Source organism: Cornus florida, unplaced genomic scaffold (genome assembly GCF_030987335.1).
Source record: "Cornus florida cultivar Cherokee Brave unplaced genomic scaffold, ASM3098733v1 CherokeeBrave_3.0.0_Hap2_Chr08, whole genome shotgun sequence".
Lineage (NCBI taxonomy): Eukaryota > Viridiplantae > Streptophyta > Magnoliopsida > Cornales > Cornaceae > Cornus > Cornus florida.
In genome coordinates, this window is record NW_026775578.1 from 93,174,140 (window position 1) to 93,196,377 (window position 22,238).

The window sequence follows — 22,238 nt, forward strand, 5'->3', positions numbered from 1 at the left end:
GCGATAAGATGTATCAAGATATGAAGCGGCAGTTTTGGTGGGCAGGTATGAAGAGGGACATTGCTCTTTTTGTTTCTCAATGTAGTACTTGTCAGATGGTTAAGATTGATCATCAGAGGCCGCCATGAGCTCTATAGCCACTACCAATTTCGGAGTGGAAATGGGAGAGCATATCTATGGATTTTGTGGAAGGGTTGCCAAATTCTTTCAAGGGGCATAATTCCATATGGGTCATTGTGGATAGGTTGACCAAGTCAGCTCATTTCTTGCCTATTTGCACTGACTACACTTCGGAGCAGTTGGCGAGGCTTTACATTTCAAAGATTGTGAATCTACATGGCATTCCATTGTCTATTATATCGGACAGGGATTCGAGCTTTGTATCTGGATTTTGGAAGAGTTTTCAGCAGGCTTTAGGTACGGAGTTACACCTTAGTACTGCTTATCATCCTCAGACTGACGGACAGACTGAGAGGGTGAATCAGATTATGGAAGATATGCTTCGGTCGTGTGTTCTGGATTTTCAAGGGCCACTGGGAGGAATATTTGCCACTTGTGGAGTTTGCTTATAACAATAGTTTCCAGAAGACTATTGGTATGGCACCATTTGAGGCATTGTACGGTCGACCATGTCGGTCACCTGTTTGTTGGATGGAGGTTGGAGAGAATCGATTCTTAGGTCCTGAGTTCATCAAGGATACCTCTGAAAAGATTGCTCTTATTCGAGATCGCATGCGTACTACCCAAAGTAGGCAGAAGAGCTATGCTGATCGTCGTACTCGGGCTTTGGAGTTTCAGGTTGGGGATCAGGTTCTACTCAAAGTGTTTCCTATGAAGGGTGTTATGCACTTTGGGAAGAAAGGGAAGTTGTCACCGCGATTTGTTGGTCCATTCATGATTACGGATCGCATTGGAGCTGTTGCTTATCGGTTGGCACTTCCGGATACTTTGGATCGCGTCCACAACGTGTTTCATGTTTCCATGTTGCGGAAATTTCTTCGAGATGAGGATCGGTATCAGCATATCGATGTTGGGGAGATTGCATTGCAGCCGGATGCAACTTATTTAGAGCCACCGTGTCGTATTGTCGACCGACGAGATCAGATTCTTCGTAATAAGGTTATTCCTTTGGTTCGTGTTCAGTGGAGTCATCACAATGAATCTGAGTCCACTTGGGAACGAGAGGATGTCATTCGCTCACGGTTTCCTGAAATATTGGAAGAAGGTAAGAGTGAATTCCGAGGACGGAATTCCTTTTGTTAGGGGGAGAAAATATAATACCTCTAATTTTAAAAAGGATATTCCTGGTATTTAATGGTATTTAATTTATTATTTAAGTGCATTTTATTTGATTATGTGTCATTATTTTTTTTTTTATTAGGTGCTTAATTGTTTTCTTTTGTGGTGATTTAATTTATTTAAATGATATTTATTTTTAGTTATTTGATTCGAATTACTTGTTAGTGTTTTAATTATTTAATTGGCATTAATGGTTTAAGTGTAATTGGTTTAGTTATTTGATTGGAATTACTTGTTAGTGTTTTAATTATTTAATTGGCATTAATAGTTTAAGTGTAATTGGTTTAGTTATTTGATTGGAATTACTTGTTAGTGTTTTAATTATTTAATTGGCATTAATGGTTTAAGTGTAATTGGTTTAATTATTCTATGTGTGTCTTATTTTATGTGTGTCTTATTTAGTTTAATTGGGTTTACTAATTATTATTTTATTCAATTAGATTATTTGTTAAGTATTTAATGGTGAATAGGATAATTAGGTAAATACATCTAACTAGGGTTTTAATTACAGTATAAATTAGGGTTTTATATTATAGCCGTCGTAGGTTTCTACGTTAATTGGATGGGCCGGTTAGGATTGTGAGTTGGACTTAAATGAACCTAGGGTTTAGGAAAACTCTATAAGTATAAGGTAGACGTCTGTGTAGGGTTTTTTTAAACAAAGCACACGTTTTGTGGAAGTGGAGAAGGAAAAACGCAGTTTTTCACATTCTGCCAAGGTTTGATCAAAGCTCTGATCCTGCTTCGTCCGTGGTCCGATCGAGCTGAATTTTGGAGAAGAGGTTCACGACTCAGTGATGCACAATCTGAACGGTGGAGATCAGAGTTTGACCTCAGGAACAGTGATTCGTACTCGTGAACAGTAACTGGGTCGCACAGTTTTTTTTCCATTCTGCCCAGATTTCAACAAACATCCGATCCCGCTTCGTCCGTGGTCCGATCGAGCTAAAATTTGGAGGATAGGTTCATAACTCAGTGTTGCACAATCTGAACGGTGGAGATCAGATTTTGAGTTCGGGAATAGTGTTTCGTACCCCTGAACAGTAACCGGGTTTTGGAACTCGCCGGGATTTTTTAAGAAGAAGACGTTGAAACTTTGAACAAAAGTTTCTGAGGCAAGATTCTATCCTTACTCTTTCCCTTAGGCTTCATACTCTTTGCACTCTTAAATGATTCCAGGATTAATGAAGATTAAACCAAACTAAAATGATATCTATTTTGCTATGAAACTGGTAGTTACAGTAGTGTTGTATGCTTGTTCAACCTAGACTAAGCATGTTTGTGGATGCATTGTGGTTCTGTGGTTCACGTTTTTCCTTACCACTGCTAGTATAAATTATTGGAAGGATGGGTCTAGATGATAGCTATCTTAACTTCTGTAATAGCAACTGGTGAAACTTAAATACTAGGAGGATTTGAGTTTAACACTAGATCGGTTTTGTGGAACACTATAATTTGAACATGTCTACATACATACTGTGAATATTGTTTTGATGCTTACATTATCACAGTTAGTATCAACTGTGGAGGTTAGGATTTTGTGATACATACCCTACATATCTGTATGTCATTTGTAAGGTGTTAAATGGAAGTTTTAATTAATTCTATCTTTATATCAGACTAAAGGGAACAACTTAAATTGGGCATGTATATGTTGTTGTTGTGACCCTGTTTATCAATGCTTATTTTATCACTGCTAACATTAAATGTTGGATGTTGGAATTTAGTTGATATATACTTGATTTATTAGTATTATTGACTACTGGAGGATTGGAAAGTAGGCACCGGTATGGGACGGTGGCATACTAAGGATGGGTTTGGTTTTTAAAACAATACCATTACCCACCTACTTGGAATAAGGATGGGATTAACTAAAAGTTAAGTCCCGTGGATTTGTATTGTCATGGCAACTACTTGTTGAGCGGCAATACCAGGGATTTTGGATGGATTTTATATATGTACTGTTATGGTGCCTCGGTATGAGCTTGAGCCTCAGGACCGATGGCTAGGGAGCGTATATGCATCGGGATGTGTAGCTAGCTACGATGGTTAGAGGTGTACCCTGTTTAGGTATAGGTACATATGCCCACTTCGTGTGCGTTTTAGCATGTTACCTCTATTCAGGTTGAGACCGGCCTGTAGTCCATTGAGAGTCCTTTAGTGTGACTATATATATATTTACGGACTATTAGCTATTGTTGAATTGTTTAGGATGTACATGCGTATCGGGCCTCTGTTTGGATTGTAGTAGTATAGAACTTGCACGTGGGCCTGACCCACTTCTATTTTTTTCAGGTATACGACAGTTCCAGGCTTAGACGTGTTCGTGCTGAGCAGAGGTCTCTATTCACTCTTCCGACGATATAGGGCTGTCTCTATAGTTTTATTTCTGAACGTTTATTACAGTTGTTCTATCTTCCGTTTGGATGTTTAATAGGCGTCCACTAGAGATGGATTCCCAAGTTGTATACTGATGGAGTTTTGGAGTTTGGGTTTGATGGATTTTAATAATTATAATATTTTGCGGATTCTATTTTTAGTTTCTTCTAGCTTTAATTTCATTTCTTAATTTATTTTGTATTTCGTGTTCATTATAAAATATTAATTGTTTGATATTCCCTCGGGTTTGGGCCTGGGCCTGATCAACCCGTGTCTCAGATCCGAGGGGTATCACACAATACAACGCATAAAGCATAATTTCGCAAAGTTAACATCATGTAACTTAAAATGGAACGACAAATAAGAAACAACAAGTTACAACATCATCTAGTTATCAACTTGAAAATGAAATGCGAAATCAAACAAAGTGGATACTCGGACGTCACGCCAGATCAGATCGACAACATAGTTACTTTAGGGTTACTAGCCCATGGGTAACCTCCCTATGTGCGCACTAAACTATATATAGAGGGACTATCCCCCGTACTAGAACCACGTCCTAGCCATAGCTAAACAACGACATCCCCAAGTTTCCAAAATCAACAAGTTGTGCAACAACGCATATATCAACAGGAATATGCAAGATAATCAACTATCTACCAAGCACAACCAAATTTGGAAACCTATACAATACATGCTCTAAGTCCACAACTAATATGATGTGATGAATGTCGAATCTTTAGTGTGCGATTCGTTACACGTTATGCATGAATGATGTTAAATACGAAATGTGCAAATCATTACACAAGGCAATAATATATTCAATAAGGAAAACATATTCTTATGAGTATAAACATAACAACTATGTTATCCAATGCTCAAAACATAACCAAATGAATATACAACAAGTCCATGTCTAGGATTTTGATATAGAAACGACTTTCAAATACAATTAAATCCATGGCTCAATTCGATAGAATTTAATTAAATAAAAATAATTAAATTCCATAGATTCTAATTCAATTCCAAATAACCTCAAATTAATACATATTAAAGAACATGGCATGGTCATCACCTATATCCATTCTAAAACTCAATTAGGTTATTGGAAAAACAAAGTAGAACTCTAATTAAATCATGCTAATTTAATTACTAAGGTTCTAAAGCAACTTCAAATGGTACACAATTAAAATATACTAGTAAATAAGTCATGGCCAATACGAATATCAAGTTAAAATCTTAATTAAGCTAATGGGACCACAAAATAGATTTTAATTAATTCTTTTAATTAAAATCTCTAGATTTTCAAACTTAACCAAATGCTCTCAATTTAACATATCTTAGAGAACATGCCAAGGACTAATGTAATATCACATTACAAGTTTATTTCATGCAAGTTACACCTATGTAAATTAAACTTTCACTAAAATTAAATATAAAATAAATGTTGCAATTCTCATGCATTTAATCTCAATTTAATATATGTGAACAACCACACCAAAACTTAATTTTCTAGCATGCCAAAATTCAATTCCAAGTTGTATATCACCATGAAAACTAAATCTTAAATATGGAATTTAATTAAATAAAAGGTTTCAAAACCTAACCGAATATTCTAAATAAAATATATGTGAAACTATATGGCATATAAATCAAGAATATCAAGTCGAAATTTAAATAGAGTGAATAGTGCACTAGGGGCAAATTAATTAATCAAATTAATTAATAATTACTAATTTTCAAAATACCTCCAATTACTTTCAGATTCAACAATGTTGGAGAGCATGCTAAGGCCTAATATAATATACTAACACATATTAATTTCAAGCTAGTTAAGGCCAAGTGAATTAATCTTTCACCTAAGATAAATATTAAATAAAATCTTTAATACTTATTCAAATGTTCCAATTTTAATACACGATAATGAGCATATCAAGGGGCAATATAAAATCATGCTACATATTTAAACCAAGTCATGAGCAACCGGGAAAATTAGATCCCGTACAAGAAAATTAAATAATAAAATCTCTAGTTTTATATTTAATCATGCAAACAAGTAGTATAAACATCACAAGCATGCTATATAATAAGAATTTAAACCTAAAACATCTCCTACCTCAATTTGAGATGAAAATCCCAAAGGCCCACCAAAATAAAAGTGCTCCGAATTCGACGATACCGAGAGGTTTTGTCGGGGACAACACCGTGAACAAGAATCCGCAAGAAGCCCCATGAAAATCTCAACTTGACTCCAAACCCGAACTCGAAAAATCGTCGGAAATGGATTCTAATAAGGGCAAAAGGTAGAGCACATCGAGGGGAACAACAAATGCTAAGGCCGAAGGATTTCTACCAAGGAAATCAAGTGGAGGAGAAGAAAGAGTGAAGGCAGCCCCTTGGGCTCCCATGGCTGCCAGCCAAGAGGAGGAAGAAGGTCTGAAAATCTGATTTTAAAAATTAGGGCAACCTATTTATAGAAATCTCAAAAAGTGCCCCGAAAGGACCCCGCTAGGTCCGGAAAAGTGGATTTTGAGCAAACGCGCTCAAACGGAAAAACTCCGTGAACAAAAAAGATTTAAAATAAGAAAATATGAACAACGGAAGAAACAACGTCGAAAACTGAGTCCCGAGCAGAAAGTTATGCCCCGAACAAGTTCGGCGGCAATTGGGTCCAGAAACTCTGAAACTGGAGAAAAATGACCAGAAGGAAATTTTATGAATTTATGAGTCAACGAAAAGTGAAAATGAATCCCGTACGAGGATCCAGGCTCTAGATGAGACATTTTTGCAATAACTTTCGTTAATTGCACAATGGCCCCTACAAAAAGGGTTAACTGCGAAATTGCCCCAGAATGAAAATATCTTCCAAAAGATATTTTCTTAGATGCCCCTGAAATAAAATATCTTCAAAAGATATTTACGAAAAACACCCCAATAAATGAAAAAGATTCTAAAGAATTGTGCATCCATGCCCCTGTGGGCACCGGGAGCAACCAGAGTACTTTCTTGCAAAAGTAAAGATACGTATTTCATGGAAACCACTCAAGATGGAGATACATGAAGTCAAAAACCAACTCCAAACACAAGAAGTGTTGTTACGCCAACAAAGTGTCAAACGGGGAAAAGACAAAATAGGGAAAAGGACGAAATAGGAAAAATGACGAAAAATGAATAGTGTCGAAAAACGAAAAATGTAAAAATGACTCGGTCCTCAAAGAAAGTTGTCAATCCACAGAAAAGAGTCTCAGGAACCAATTCCGAGCACTCGAGATGACACTAAGCCACATGAAACAAAGCTCAGAAAAGAAAATTAAACGAAAAAAATTTATTCGTAAAATTTCAAGAAAAATGAAAGGAAGGCAAATGACCGGGTCGTTACAATATTATATATATATGTGTGTGTGTGTGTGTGTGTGTGTGTGTATAAATATATATGTATCAAAGCATTTGATGATTATGATCAAGAATAAGGCAGTAATTTCATGAAGAAAACGAAGTCGAGAACCGGCGATCTGAAAAACCGAAGCAACCGATCTCGCCGGGCAGGATTGTGAGCTTCCTCAACTCTCTCTTCACCGCCGGAAACTCAAAGAATGTGAAGATCTCATCCTCCACATCAGACTATTATGTGAAACAATCAGAATGTGGATTCTGCGGCGGATCAAAGACAAGCAGATAAGCGCCTCGGCGGTGGATCGAAGACGCCGTCGATAAAGAAGACAACCAAATCGGCGGTGAAGTGTTGTAAGGTCCTCCCGGTCCAGGGGCGCGTACCGGAGTTAGGGATAGTCCAGGAGCCATCGCGTTTAATATAAGGAGAACCGGAGTTGAGCCGGAGCTGTGCCATCACGTCTACTATTTGAATGGCAGCAATGCTGCTTCGGCAGCAATGCTGCTTCGGCAGCAAGAACAGATTAGGAATTTGGGGGTGGATATGGCCAGAGGCTGGAACCGGATGGACCGGGATACAATTCTAAGCATGGCCAAAGGCCTGAGTTTGAGCAACCCAGTTCGAAGTATGGATTTGAGGTGATTGAAAGAGCCATCTGGTTCGCCATCCGGTCCATTGAGAGAGAGAGACTGCCGATTTTATTTATTTATTTTTTACTTTTTTTTTTATGGATAAATTGTTCATAAGGGTATATTGGTCCAATTTTTTATATTGAATGGTCAAAGGGTAATTTGGTCAATTTCTCATGTTAGGGGGTGCCTTTGTCCATTTTTGAACCTTCAAGGGGTGTCTTTGTCCAAAAAACCGATAAGTTTCATCTGTGTGTCCTTTTGACAAACCTTAGAGGGTGTTAGTGTATTTTACCCCCTTTTTTTTTTCCAGTTAAGGAATTTCTGAGAATATATTATAAAAAAATAATAAAATTATTACTCCGTCTTTCTTTCTACAAGCTTCAAAAACAAAAATAAATAAATTAAAATAAAATAAAATAACAAGCAGAGGCACTTGTTTGCATCAATCTTATAATTTTTACTTGCGCGAGATGCGAAAAAAATCTCCACGACTATCAATCCCTCTTGTGGTATCAATTTTGGCTTTTGACAACTTTTCCAAATAAAAATAAAAAAGTTGGCTTTTGACCCCCTCAACTTACATAAATACGTGGAGTGGACTATAAAAATATAATTCCCTCGGAACATAAGTGAGTATGAGTGGGACAATAAATGAGCCGAATGTTTGTCTAACAGTTCAAACTTAGTTCGATAAAAGTTCGGGTAGTGTTAGTTTGATTAGTAAACGAACTAATCTCAAACGAATTTTTCAAACTCGCTTCGTAAACGATTTAATCTCAAACAACCATCAACTCGGCTCGAATATGTTCACAAACAAACTCGTTTAAAAACTCGTTGGAACTCTGAGGAATGATACTATATATTTCATGTAGTTATTTCATGTAGTTAAAAAATATATATATTTCAGCCCAAACCAGTCCAATCCAACTGTTAATTTGTCCCTTTTAAGTTTAAAACAACCTGTGTGCATCCCATAATAGGCCCGTCTAACTAAAATGCCCATAGCCCATTTTGCAACTAGTTAACCCTATTCCTAAATCAGTCTCATAACCACGACCTAACCTGAACATTCCCAACCGGCAAAATCGGCGACGATGAGGCAATTCCCACGACGCGCAACACGAACCAGTAACCACTAGTCGGCGACCAAAAATCCGACAACACTCAAACAATTGATTTCCATGTACGTTGCTCTATATCTCTTTCTTTTCTTCTCTGTTTTTTCAAATTTAATTATTCATGAATTCCAATATAATTTACAAAACTTTTTACGGAGGAGTTCAATATATATATATATTTTTTTTCAAGGTTAAAATAATAAATAAAACATAAAAATAGATGACAGTTGAAAATTTTAACACATAATTGGGCTTAGGCTTGCGTTCAGTCAGTCACACGTAACTAATGTGCTCAACCTACGGTTCTAAGTACGAGCCCACATGATTTTCCTAAATCCTAACCTAATGGATTTGATTTGGGCTTGGATTGAATAATACTCCACTTTTTAGTTCAGCCCAACTTTGAAGCCCTAGTCCAACCAAATTGAAGGTCGGCTCAACCGACCCAAGTCCAGGTATCCTTCAAACCCTCTCTCCAACTCCCCAATTCTCAGCGTCGCAACGTCTCTCTCCCCCCCCCCCCCCCCCCTCTTCCACACACACACACACACACACACACACACACAATCAATTTGTAGTGATTGAAGAGCGTTTGAACGATGTGAGTGCTTGCTTCTTCACCAACTATTTTTCCTTTCTTGAATACTCAAAAGCTACTTTAGAATCACAAAACATTACTATTTGTTTTCTCTCTCTAAAACTGAATATAAAAATTTTCTCTGTGAAGGTCTCGAATCTGTGTGAAGAATTTGCCCAAGTACGCTGCCGAAGATCGCCTCAGAGAATTCTTTTCTCAGGAAGGAGAAGTCACTGACGCCAAGCTCATGCGCACCAAGTATATATTCTCCAATTGCTGTTCTGATTTTTCATTATATATATATACACACACACACATATGTATATATTATGTATATATGTGCGGTGTGTTATAGAACTTGTTTGGGTAATAATAAATGTTTGATTTTTGAATTGTGTAGAGGAAAGAGTCGGCAATTCGGATTTATAGGGTATCGAACTGAGCATGAAGCTGAGGAAGCTTTGAAATACTTTAACAATTCCTACTTTGATACTTTTAGAATTACTTGTGAGGTGTGAGTCTCGATTCTCGTTGTTATTAATGTACTTTTGATAAATTTCTTCTATTGTTATTAATGTAGTTTCGATATATTGTTACTGTGAATTTTTTGCTACCCCGGTTCCCACTTTTCTGCCTTTTTTAACATTGGAGAAACGAGAATGAATATAGTAAATTGGATGCGTATAGGTACAAACACACACACAAACATATACTTAAAAGACTGTATTTTTCTAATTAGAAGTCTATTAGCGTGATATGGCAATTCTTGAAGCTCAAAGAGATGCACACATGATAGTTGTTTCGTAATGGGTTTAAGTATATAGTGAATATTTGGAAGCACATCAAGTCGGACAAAAAATAGTGACACTCAGCACTATGTTTGAGTGTTTGTAGCATGCCATGTGAGAACTATTAAAGTCTTTTGTTTGTTGCGATATATTGAGTGCGCAAATACACAAAGATGCTGACCCATAAGAGAATGGCTTTGGCTTGAACTACGAGGCTAGTAAAACCCATAAGCTTTCTTTCAAGATAATTTTAATGTACTGAATGTTGAAAAGAACTTATATTACACATTCAATATGTATTTTCCTTAACATTTTAGAAGTAAATGTTGTTTGCACATTGCCAGATTGCTCGTAAAGTGGGGGATCCAAATAGTCCACGGCCATGGAGTCAGCATTCTTTGAAGAAACAAGAGAAATCAACGGAAGTGGGAAAAAAGGTTACTGGCCCTAAAAGTCTGGGCCTTCAAAATTCTAAAGGAGAAAAAAAAGATAGTAAAAATATAGGGGAAAGTACACAGACACCCCCTGAGGTTTGCTTAAAGGACACCCAGATGAAAGTTACCCAATTTTGAGACAATGACACCCCCTTATGAAATTTGCAAGCCAAACAGAGCCTTAAAACATGTGAAAAATCAATTTTACCCCTCACTATTTTATTAATTTTAATTATAAAATATCAAAATAATTAAACGACCAAATTACCCTTTTTCATCTTTTTATATATATATTATATAACAACACAAGCACCGCGGGTGGACATTAGGGCTTCGGCGCTGGAGATGGAGAGGTTGAAGAGGGTGGCGGTGGCATTTTCTTGGGAGATTGGAGAGAGAGAGTAGAGGGTTTCGGCAATGTAGGGTATTGTGCCCTCGTCAGCGATCAGAGATCGACTTTTTTGGGTCGTGTTTGGAGATGAGACTAAGGTCGCAGAAAGCTTCAGTTCGAGTTTATTCCGATGCTGAGCTCAGCTTCGCTACCAGAGATCTCGCCGTTCGGCATTTGACTTCTATTTGGAGCTTCTCTCTCCAAAGCTCGAGTTCTTCCCTTTTCTGAATCGTGTGTGTGTGTGTGTGTGTGTGTGTATATATATATATATATTGATTCTGGGTTTTTCTTCTCTCCTCTTGGTGCTTTGTTATAGTTGAAAATATCTAAAATTCAAAGAATTAAGATGTATACTTTATCTTTTCATTCTTACTAAGGATATTGATGCTGCTAAACCTTACATTGAATACTCTTTGGCTCAAAGCCCGCAATTTTGATTTAAAACTGGTGCCTGGTTATGGCAGCAAAGACATGGGCCATAAAGCAGTTCAAGAGCGAAAATCTGATTCTCGCCAGCCACTTCTTAAAGGTGCCCCTGCTAGAGCTATGTCTGATGGGTTTTGCTTCTCTCTCTAAAACAGAGAAGTTAGTTCTTCTACTTCGATTACTTTCTCTCTCTACATGTATCTATGCGTGTGTGTTTACAACTGTGTGTGTATATGTATTTTGTGGTGTTCTTCTATGTTTTTGGTGGCATTGTTGCTGATGAAAAAAAGGTCAAAAATTTGTTGTAAAATTGAATTTGGTTGGTTGGTAAATTGATGATATTGTAGTGTGTGAAATGGTTTTGGATTGAGGAAGCCATGGATAAGGTCGTATACCGAAAACGATGCATATTTACATCAGCAAAGAGACTGTGAATTGGTAAAGTTTTTGACCAAAGTAAGGCATGACCAGTTACATCAGCAAGCTTGCAACTGAGATATGAGAAATGCCATGACCAATTAAGAAGTTGAATGAACAAGTACCAAACAGCAAAAGCAAAGTTGCAGTAGAAGAGAACCAACATCATCCACTGCATACTCACAAATTCACAATTAATACAAAGGGTAGCTAATTGTAGACCTCGCCTGTGCAAGTGTTAATGAAATTGAGAATGATGATGATGAGGAGGCGGCGGCGGCGGCGGCGGTGGCTGAGGGGTGATGAAGATGTAGTGTGTGTGTCTATACATACACATACACATACAGAGAGAAAAGGGGAGAGGTTCTCTACACAGTCGGGTTTGGGTTAGGATTTGAGATGGGTTTGGGTTTGGGTTTAATCCAAGGGTATTTAAGGCAATTACAATGTAAATTTTATATCAAAGGGTAATAAGGTCAATTCACCATCTTCAGGGTCTTTTTGTCCATTTTTTAAACTTGAAGGGGTGTCATTGTCCAAAAATTGACGAACTTTCACCTGCATGGCCTTTCCCCAAACCTCAGGGGTGTCTGTGTACTTTACCCAAAAATATAAATGAGAATAATGACCCTCAGCTTCAAGAGTTCCTTCAGGTAATGCAGCCCCGAATCAAGTCAAAATTGTGGGCAAATGATTCGTTGACGGCTCCCCCTCTTGAGCAAAAGGGAAAATTAGAAAGAGGGGATGGCAAAGAGGAATCAACTCTTGTGCAGGCTGAGTTAGATGAAACTGATGAAAGAGATGATGGGTCTTCAGATGGTGAAGCAGCTGAGAGACCACACAATTTGGCTCATGATGAAGTTATCTCGGATATGGATTACTTCAAAAGTAGGGTAAAGAAAGAATGGTCAGATTCAGAAAGCGGTGATGATGAGAATGACAATGATGAGGATGATGATGACAACGATCATGGTGGCAACAATTCTCTCCAGAAAAGCCATGGGGCCAGGATGTTCATAAAATAGATCCTAAGGGACAATATGATTCCCTTGAAGGAGATGCTTCTGAAGAGGAGGTTGAAAAGGGATCTTCTCAAGAATTTGATGATGAAATGATTGAATTGGATAATCCATCATCAAGTTCAAAAGATGGGAGAGGAAATGTTTTAGAGACTGCCCGTCTTTTCGTCCGTAATCTGCCATATACTGCCACGTGGGCTCCTTGTCTTATGTTACATATTTTCCATACAATGTGAGATGAATTCATTTTTTATTCTGCCAACCAGTGCTGATTGATTATTCTAAAAACTTTGATGGTTTTTTATGTATTTCAGTGAGGATGAGCTTGAAGAGCATTTTAGCAAGTACGGTCGTGTCTCACAGGTACATCTTGTTATTGATAGAGACACCAAACGGTCCAAGGGAATTGCTTATGTTCTTTATGCGCTTCCAGAATCTGCAGCTAGGTATTGCTTCTAGGTTAAAGCTTCAAGATGTGTAATATCCTCATGTTTAGGTTGACGTTCGTGCTTTGATTTGCAACCTTTATGAGCTTATTTCCCTGATTTTCATGCCTCAAATTGTGAGGATTTGGATGCTGCACTCTGAGGATCAACTTATTTCAGTATTGAGACTTGGTCCCCAACTCCCTGTAAACCAACCAGAATTTATTTTGCCAAAATGCTGTGTTAATAATAAGCAGCTTATGTGCTATGTATTGGTAAAATACACGAGCCAAGCTGCTTCTTTCCTCATATACTTCTTGATTGATGTGGTCATAGACTTGGTAGTTTGAAAAAATCTTATCTTGTGTTGAGGAATATGAATACAAATGTCTTAAGTTCTTACATGCTTCCCAACATGCTGGACAAGCATGTCTAGATCTTGGCCATTTTCTGATGTGATCTATGTTGTCTTTGCTTTTACATTAATCATCATTGTTTTTTATTTTTTATTTCAGGGCATTAGAAGAGCTGGACAATTCAATTTTTCAAGGCAGGTTATTGAATATTATGCCAGCAAAGCAAAAAAGTGCTCCTGAGAAACAAGAGTAAGTGGGAAATATGTTAACCACTTTTTGCCTTCCAAGGTTGCATTTTTATTTAACCTTTTTTCGCCTTCCAAGGTTGCAATTTTGCTATGTTTGTGTGTGCGTGTGGTTTAATTCAAGCAGGAGCTTATATATTTTTTTATTTTTTGGTAAGTAATAATGAATTAAAAAAAGGCCTTCAAAAGGGGAACGCGTCCCTTAAACAAGCAGGAGCTTATATTTAATCCTCAACCACTTTATAGGATCAATTTTTCTGTGAACCAATCTTCGAAGACGTTAAAGCAACAGAGGGAGGAGGAGGAGGAGAAGAAATCTGAAGCCAGTGGAAATACACAAGCATGGAACAGTTTGTTCATGCGCCCTGATACGGTATCTTTCAAGTCAATTATAGTATTGGGAAGATTAATTTCAGTGTATTTCAGATTTTGTTTTACATTTCCTAGTAATGTCATGTGGAATTGAAACAAAACATAAAATTTGACGGTATTATTTATGGACCAGAACCTCTGTTAGCAATTATCCTTTCAGTTATGGATTTGCAGGTTGTTGCTTTATCACTATTATTTGGAGTTGAAACAAAACATAAAATGTGACTGTATTATTTATGGACCAGAGCCTTGTTAGCAATTATTCTTTCAGTTATGCATTTGCTTCGTGGCCTGCTCTGAGATTTCAATCATATTTTGATATTATTTTTGGACATTATTAGGTTGTTGAAAACATTGCTAGGAAATTTGGTGTAAGTAAAAGTGATTTACTTGACCGAGAAGCTGATGATCTTACTGTACGTATTGCTTTGGGAGAAACTCAAGTTATTACAGAAACAAAAAAGGCTCTTGTAAATGCTGGAGTTAATATATCATCTTTAGAGGAATACACCACTGGGAAAACTGAAGGGGTGAAAAGAAGCAACCATGTTATTTTGGTGAAGAACTTGCCTTACGGTTCTTCTGAAGGCGAGCTGGCTAAGATGTTTGGGAAATTTGGGAGCTTGGACAAAATTATTCTCCCTCCAACAAAAACATTGGCCTTGGTATGCAAAACTATACTTTTACTTTTCTTCAGATTTATATGACTTGATGTGCATATGCAACATTAAATGTGTATACTGCTACTGAACGGATCCAACGATAAATATTAAGCTCTCAACCATCTACTATATGTGAGGCTTCTCTTGCATGTGGAGGGACATACGAGTAGAATACAGTGCAAACAAATACACAGTAAAGGAAAGATCTCCTGCTGGAGAGACTTGAACCTAAGACCTTCCAAAACCAGAGCATCGTGATATCATGCTAAACAATAAACCCAATAGCTGAAGCAGCCCAACATATATAATAGAGCTCTGAACAGTAACAATTTGCCTTCAATTAAAGTTAAAAAAACCTTGAAAAATCGCAAGTGAGTGGACTAGTTGTTTTATTTGAATAATGAACTATTTATTTAGATTTGGATTCGCAAGAGTTCTAATCTAGGAAATCCATACCACTACTGAATTCATTTGGAACGGATAATAATTTTGCAAAGTGATTCGTGGTGTTTGACACTGAGTGGATGTACTTTGCAGGCCTTTACAATTGACATACTAGAGTTGTTTTCTTTGTTTATTTTTTGTGAGCTGGCACTAAAGTATTAAACAGAGTAAGGGCTTGGAATAATTCAAGGCACAATATGTGAACGACCTATGAAGCATGAGGATGGATAGATGACACAACATAATATGTACATTCAGACATGGCAAATATTTAAAAAGGACATAGACATGGCATGGGCACAATGGCAAAGGAATGCATTTATTTTAAATAGAATTATATTATAGAGAACTAATTTATGAGTAGTAAATTAGTTTATGAGTAGTAAATCTAATACTTCCTCTATTCCCAAAATAAATGCCACTTTTGATGACTCCAACTTAAAGGGGACATGAGATTTATGCATTTCTCCATTTGAAATTCTAAATCTAACCCTCTAAAAATTTTAGGATATAAATTGTTAACTTAGACAACTCTTCAAATCTGAAAAAATTAGGAGATCCATTTTTGTCACATTGACCTTTCAAAAGAAACACTTCTTTTGGGACACTTCGGGACAGGAGGGGATATTACCATTAGTTGCATAGCTTGAATTGTTTCTTTTGCCATCCCAAAAGGGAGGCATGCCTTTGTTAACTTACTAAAAATGATAAATGAATCTAACATTCTGATATGAAAATGCCATTTGAATCCTGTGAGCAGTCACTAGCAAATAATAATTAAGGTTAGGTTTGTATCCAGTCTATCCCTCCCAACTCTCCCAATTGATGAAGACCACACTAGGTAATAATGATACTCTTAAAAGTTAAAACCTAATGGTACTTATCAAAAAAAAAAAAAAAAAAAGAAGTTAAAACCTAATAGTATATGATTTTAACATGAAATTTGTAACTCACAAATCTCAAAAATGAATTATCTTTATGCTGTATGGATTAAAACACTTTGAGGACATGACATGTTGAATGTGTTTATGAATGTATTGTTTTTAAAATATGGTCCAATTTCCTAAAAAATCTATATAAACCTTTGGTTTGATTTTTCCACACAATTATATTTTCTATGCTCAAGAAAGTCATATGTAAAGATTCATCATTTACATGTTGACTATGATTATTGATATATGGTAGGCATGGTGGTTGTCTAGGGATGATGTTTAGCTTTGGGCGAAGAACCTTACTTACCCAACAACCTTACTTACCTAACAACCTTAGTTGACTGATAGTTGATATGTGAGACGTACTTGACAATTGCCTAGGAATGTTCAGCTATAGCCTAGGTTTGGTCTAGCAAGCTATGTTTTGGGCCTCTAATTACCAGAAAATAGTAACACCTAACAATTCATGCTCCATATGCGTGTTCCAAAAACAACGAACACTTGCGTATCACAACACAGAGTTTAGCTATCTGAATTATTTCTTCTTATCTCTTCTATTTGTTTCTCTTTAAGATTAGCATCAAAAGAGCATATAAATCAGGAACTCAACGTAATTAGGATAACCAACACAATGCTTTTTACATGTCTGAACATACAATATGTGGACTTTCAACAGTTTTGTTTTACATTCCTCATAACTGGGTAGGAAAAGCTGTAGCTTTTGCATTAGAACTTTCTCCATTACATTCTGACTTTATATTTGAATAGGCCACCCTATCTTACCACATTCCCATTTCCAAAGCATTCCGTATACAATAATGATCCGTGTTCCAAGTAACATTGGTTGGCCTTGTAGATCATTAGGGTTTGGACATACTTGGCCTTTGTCCATCTTGCCATTTAAAAATTCAGTGTTGATGTTTTGATAATCTGGAAGCTGATTGTAAGAATTCCTTCTATCCTTGTTTCGTTTGCCAACTTGATTCTCTATCTTTCTGAATAGTTAGATCTTGGTTTAAAGAATTTTAGGGCATTCAATATTATTGTGTGAGATACGGACCGTGTATTCTGCTTTGCCTTTGGAAGCCTCATCCTGTGGTTAGGATTGATTCAAGGGTAGAAAAGAGGTTTGAGTGATGATATCTGGTCATAGAAATTAAAGGCTTATGAAGTTCAGTGGAGTAGAAGATCCTGAGACTCACTATCGCAGTCCCGTGGACATGACACCTAGAGTTCGATGCATCGCACAATCCTTGAAAGAGAATTATTTCTGAAAATTTTATCTGATCCTGTTTGCTATTGATTTGGAAAAAATTACCTAATTAGATATAAGCTTTTAGGTAACCCTAACTCTACTGAGACTTGCTCAGTAATTACGATCTAGAAATTGATCTGTAAAACCCATAGAAACCTACTATATTCCAAACATTAAGATCCAAAAACTTGAGCTTGACTCAAAACTTCACCTATGGACCACCACTATGAACCATGTTCGATAACTCTTGATAATACCAAGATATCCTCAAACTTCAAATTTGAAGTTAACATATATAAACTGAACCATATATGTATTAACTTATAGTTGATATTAAATAAGACTAGGTTCAAACTATATAAGATCTCAAGTGGCTTTTGCTTTTAAACTATCCCGATTGCCCATAATCTGCATTCTCTAATAGAATGCATCAATTCCATTGTCTTGTACTTCAAATTATTTATTTTTTTAAATTTGTTTGCATTTAAAAATCTCCCATCCAATATCTTACTTATCAAAAAAATTAAAAAATCTTTTATCCAATATCACTTACCATAGATGTATATATGTATATACGTTTGCTTCGAGTCTCTCTCCGTCCCTCTTTGTAACCTTCCTTTCCTTGTTTGTATTTTTACATTATTATCTTACTTCTACATACTTTTATGTCTGCTACTTATCGCATCAACGGTATTTGCTAGTTTAGGAGTTGTGGATATGCGTTATATTTTGTTTTTAATTTTGAATTAGGGATGCTCCACTGTATTTGGAATGGGCACCTGGCAATATTCTGAGTCAAAATTCAACATCTGTGGGTGATGCAAATAATTGTATCATTGTTGGTGAAAATGATGCCAAGAGGGTATTATTATAGCAACATGTGGAAGGAATAGCAGATGCTGACATTGATACTGACAGAGTTGAGGTTAGACATTATATATCAATTCCATCCATGCATTTCATACTCTGTATCTTTTTACTCCATAAATTTTCTTGAGCAGATTCCTTTATTTATTTATTGTCTTTTATATCTTCATTTCGTTAGGAGTCCCCTCTTAATGGGCATTCGTATGATCTAATTGTTACTAAATAGTGGTATAGTTGGACTGTATAAACAATCACAGTTATGCTTGTATGTTCTTGCACAGATATGGACACTTCTTTCTAATTCTGAAAGATCAGCAACTGTAATTATTGGCTTCATTCCTTAGTTATCATTATAAACCATTGATTGCTCAAAAATAGTCTTTTCATATTGTTGTTTATGTACTTGCTAACTAGTAATATTTAATGCTTTTAGCTTCTTGAGGTCTCACTGCTATAAACCTTATTGCAGCCTCTACGCTGTCTTCTTTAGTTTGTTTCAATATGATATCTGCAAGATGACTGGTAACCTAACTGGTAATATTTAATGCTATTAGCTTCTTGAGGTCTCACCGCTATAAACCTTATTGCAGCCTCTACACTGTCTTCTTTAGTTTGTTTCAATATGATATCTGCAAGATGAATGGTAAATTTACTTTTCGAATATCTTTATTCAAATTATTCGTTAGTTTATTTATTTTAGTAAGAACTACCTCTTAACTTTATGGTGAAATTTCCTATGACATAAATCTCCACCATGATGTAGCATGATAGAGAATTTGACAACTATAATCAAATATGGACCCAATAACACTCGGATCAATGCCCAAACTTGCAATAATCTGATTTTTGTCAGAAATCTGTGTTTCCTAAGAAATAGGCTCAGTTTTCCTGAGCCATGGGGCTTAATAACAAACCTTAAGAAAGGGTAGATGAATATAGCCAACATATATATCTGATCTTTTAATTCTCCAAAAATGAATTCATCAATGTCCTCATTACATCACATGCATATATAAATAATTCTAGTAAATTTGGTTATCAAGTTGTGGGCTTTGAAGTTATTTCATTACAAATAGTTCAAATTATAGTGTTTTTTAGATCTAACTAAAAGTATAAATTGGGGCTGTGCATTGGGAGGACTTGAGTGGTTGTGGCCCCAGAGAACTCTTTGGTCTTTATTGACACAAACTAGCCTAAGCGTAGCCTGGCCTGTCCTGAACTCGGGCCTCAAACAACCAATCCAAGCTCAGGCAAAGGAGAGTATGTGAGACCAGGCCTGACTTTACATTGAGTATTGCAAGGGTGGGCTGGTCAGAGTCGGGATTTTACATTTTAGAACCCAATGCAGCCCTAAAAATCTGAACAGGACACAATTCTTTGCCCAGACCGGCCTCATGGGCTTGTATCACAACTCCAGGCCCTCCCAAGATTGGGCTGGGTTTGTAGACCGGCCCATAATTGCATCTAATTGAAGCCTAGTGATAATTAAGTAAGATTATTGCAAGGGTGGTCTGATCTAAATCTCAGGTCATTGGAGTAATTAGGCCATATTTGGGAACAAAATAAGAAGGGTAAATTACTGTAACCTCCGATGAGATTTGCAATTTGCACCCTCAATTTAAATTATGGTCAACTTCCCTTGAGGTTAGGGTAAAACTATTTTTAGCCTTAGCCCCAAGCTGTTAGGGATCAATTAAAGTCTAAATTTTTTTCTAAATACCAAAAATGCCTTTCTATATGATGAAATGATAAGTTACCGTGCACATCATTTAATGCCCATTATGTCCATTTTTAGATGGACAAATACTACCCTTTAACTTCCTCTAAATACTTTCATCAATCACATGATGTAAGCAATTTAGATGTTTATGGATATAATAATAATGAGAGTAAATTTGTCACTTTACCATTAACAGTGGGGCGTTAGGGTCTGAGAATCTGACAGGGAGTGATTTTTGCCAAAGTTTAAACCGAGGGTTCAGATTACAAATCTTGGGGAGGCCAGTTAAATTTATCCAATTAAAAAATGCAAAGGTTTAGAGTGGTTGAGATGTGTAACTGTAATATATGTCAACAAACCTATGATTACTTAGCACTACCTAATCCATAATACATTATAGTTGGTGCCTTGAAGTTAACTTGTACAGAATACAAAATTTACCATTAATTTCTTTATTAAAAAAAAAAAAGTTACCATTCACCGGAAAGATATATATATATATATACACAATGTTGTTGGAAATGCAAATGTCAGGCTAATTTATTTTTTTGTAACTGGAATATTGAAATGATTTTTGAATCATGAAGTTTGGTTCCAAAATAATTGAGCTATAAAAAGCTGGTCTAAGTGGCAGATGCATCAGCAAGTATAGTTGAAGTTGCTAAGGGTTTCTTGGGAGAGTTTGGAGGGATCTAGGGAACATGCTACCCTGCATAGAAGGGGAAAGAAAAATTAGAAAAGAAGGTTCACGGTGGCCTCCAATTAAACTTACTACTTCTGTATATAATGTTGCGAGAGATCTGCTGAAGATGGGCTTTGATTCCTTGATGAAAAATGTTGTACGAACACATTTTCTATTGAGAGCCTATACTTAGAATGATGTGGCAGAGTCATATTTGAAATTAAATTGGTCTTTCATAGTCCTTTATTTTAATGCGACAAGAGTAAAATGATTCAGTTTCTCCCTGTTATACTAATTTCCTCAACTTCCTCAATGGAATTTAGATTTGGCACTTAATTTTTCTAGGAACAAGATACAATGTTACCATTTTGTTACGTGTGCTTATATGTTATCTCGGTGGCTTTAGAGTTAGTTCAGTTTCTTTCTCTAGTTGGCTACTAAACTTCCTGTTATCGTGCAGATTAATAGCTTAAGGCTGCCAATGAGGTTTGGGAACCATAGAGGCTTTGGTTTTGTGGGGTATGTTACAAAGCAGGAGGCCCAGAATGCACTTCAAACTCTTTCAAATACCCATTTGTATGGTCGTCATTTGGTATTTCTTCTACAAATTCTCTTAAACATGTACATGTGCCTACAAACCATAGAAAGGCAGCCATAACTGACGACTTGAATTTCAGGTTCTGGAGAGAGCCAAGGAAGGTGAAAGCTTGGAAGAACTAAGAGCTCGAACGGCTGCTCGGTTTACTGATGAGCAAATGGATATCAAAATTCAGCCAAGTTATCCAAGAAAAGGAAACACATGACCATCTTGGATGAAGGCAGTGTTAAGTTTGGAAGAATTGCAGATTAGTGTTTTGCAATCTGTTGAGTTGTATATTTCGTGTGTTCTTTTAATATCTATATATCTTCCTAAATTATTTTAAGGGGGTCCCATTTTTCCATGTTGGGAGCTCCGAAGATGTTCACAAGCCTTCCTTCCGTGCGAAATGCAAGTTAATATAGTGTAATGAGTTGAAAAGCTTTCATGATGTCCATATTTTCTTGACATAAAAGTTTTCATTTACATTTCGTTAGTTCATTTTCCTCTTGATGATTCTTCTCCATTTGGTTGGGGAGAAAAGTGAGGAAGATAAGAACAGGAAAATGAAGTAAACAAACAGATACATGAAGGGTAAATCTATCTGAGGTGAGCTAAAGTGATGCTGGTTGGGTGGGAGTGGGGGCTTTACTGAGTGTCGCAATGTCTCTCAGTTTTCACCTCAAATTTGACCCAACGGCAATGAATTTGTGTGGTTAGTGTGTTCATTGTTGCTTTTTCTTCAGGTTAGGTCATTTTGAACAAATTTTTCTTTCCGGTAGAATGGAAGAGAATTTTCAGTTCTCTTTTGTTTCTTCTGCGTATTGTAG

General features: G+C 36.5%; 1 pseudogene; it reads left to right on the forward strand.

Moving 5' to 3' along the window:
• The first annotated feature begins 9,401 nt into the window (after positions 1-9,401).
• Positions 9,402-21,904, forward strand: LOC132268274 (uncharacterized; annotated as a pseudogene).
• Positions 21,905-22,238: the final 334 nt, after the last annotated feature.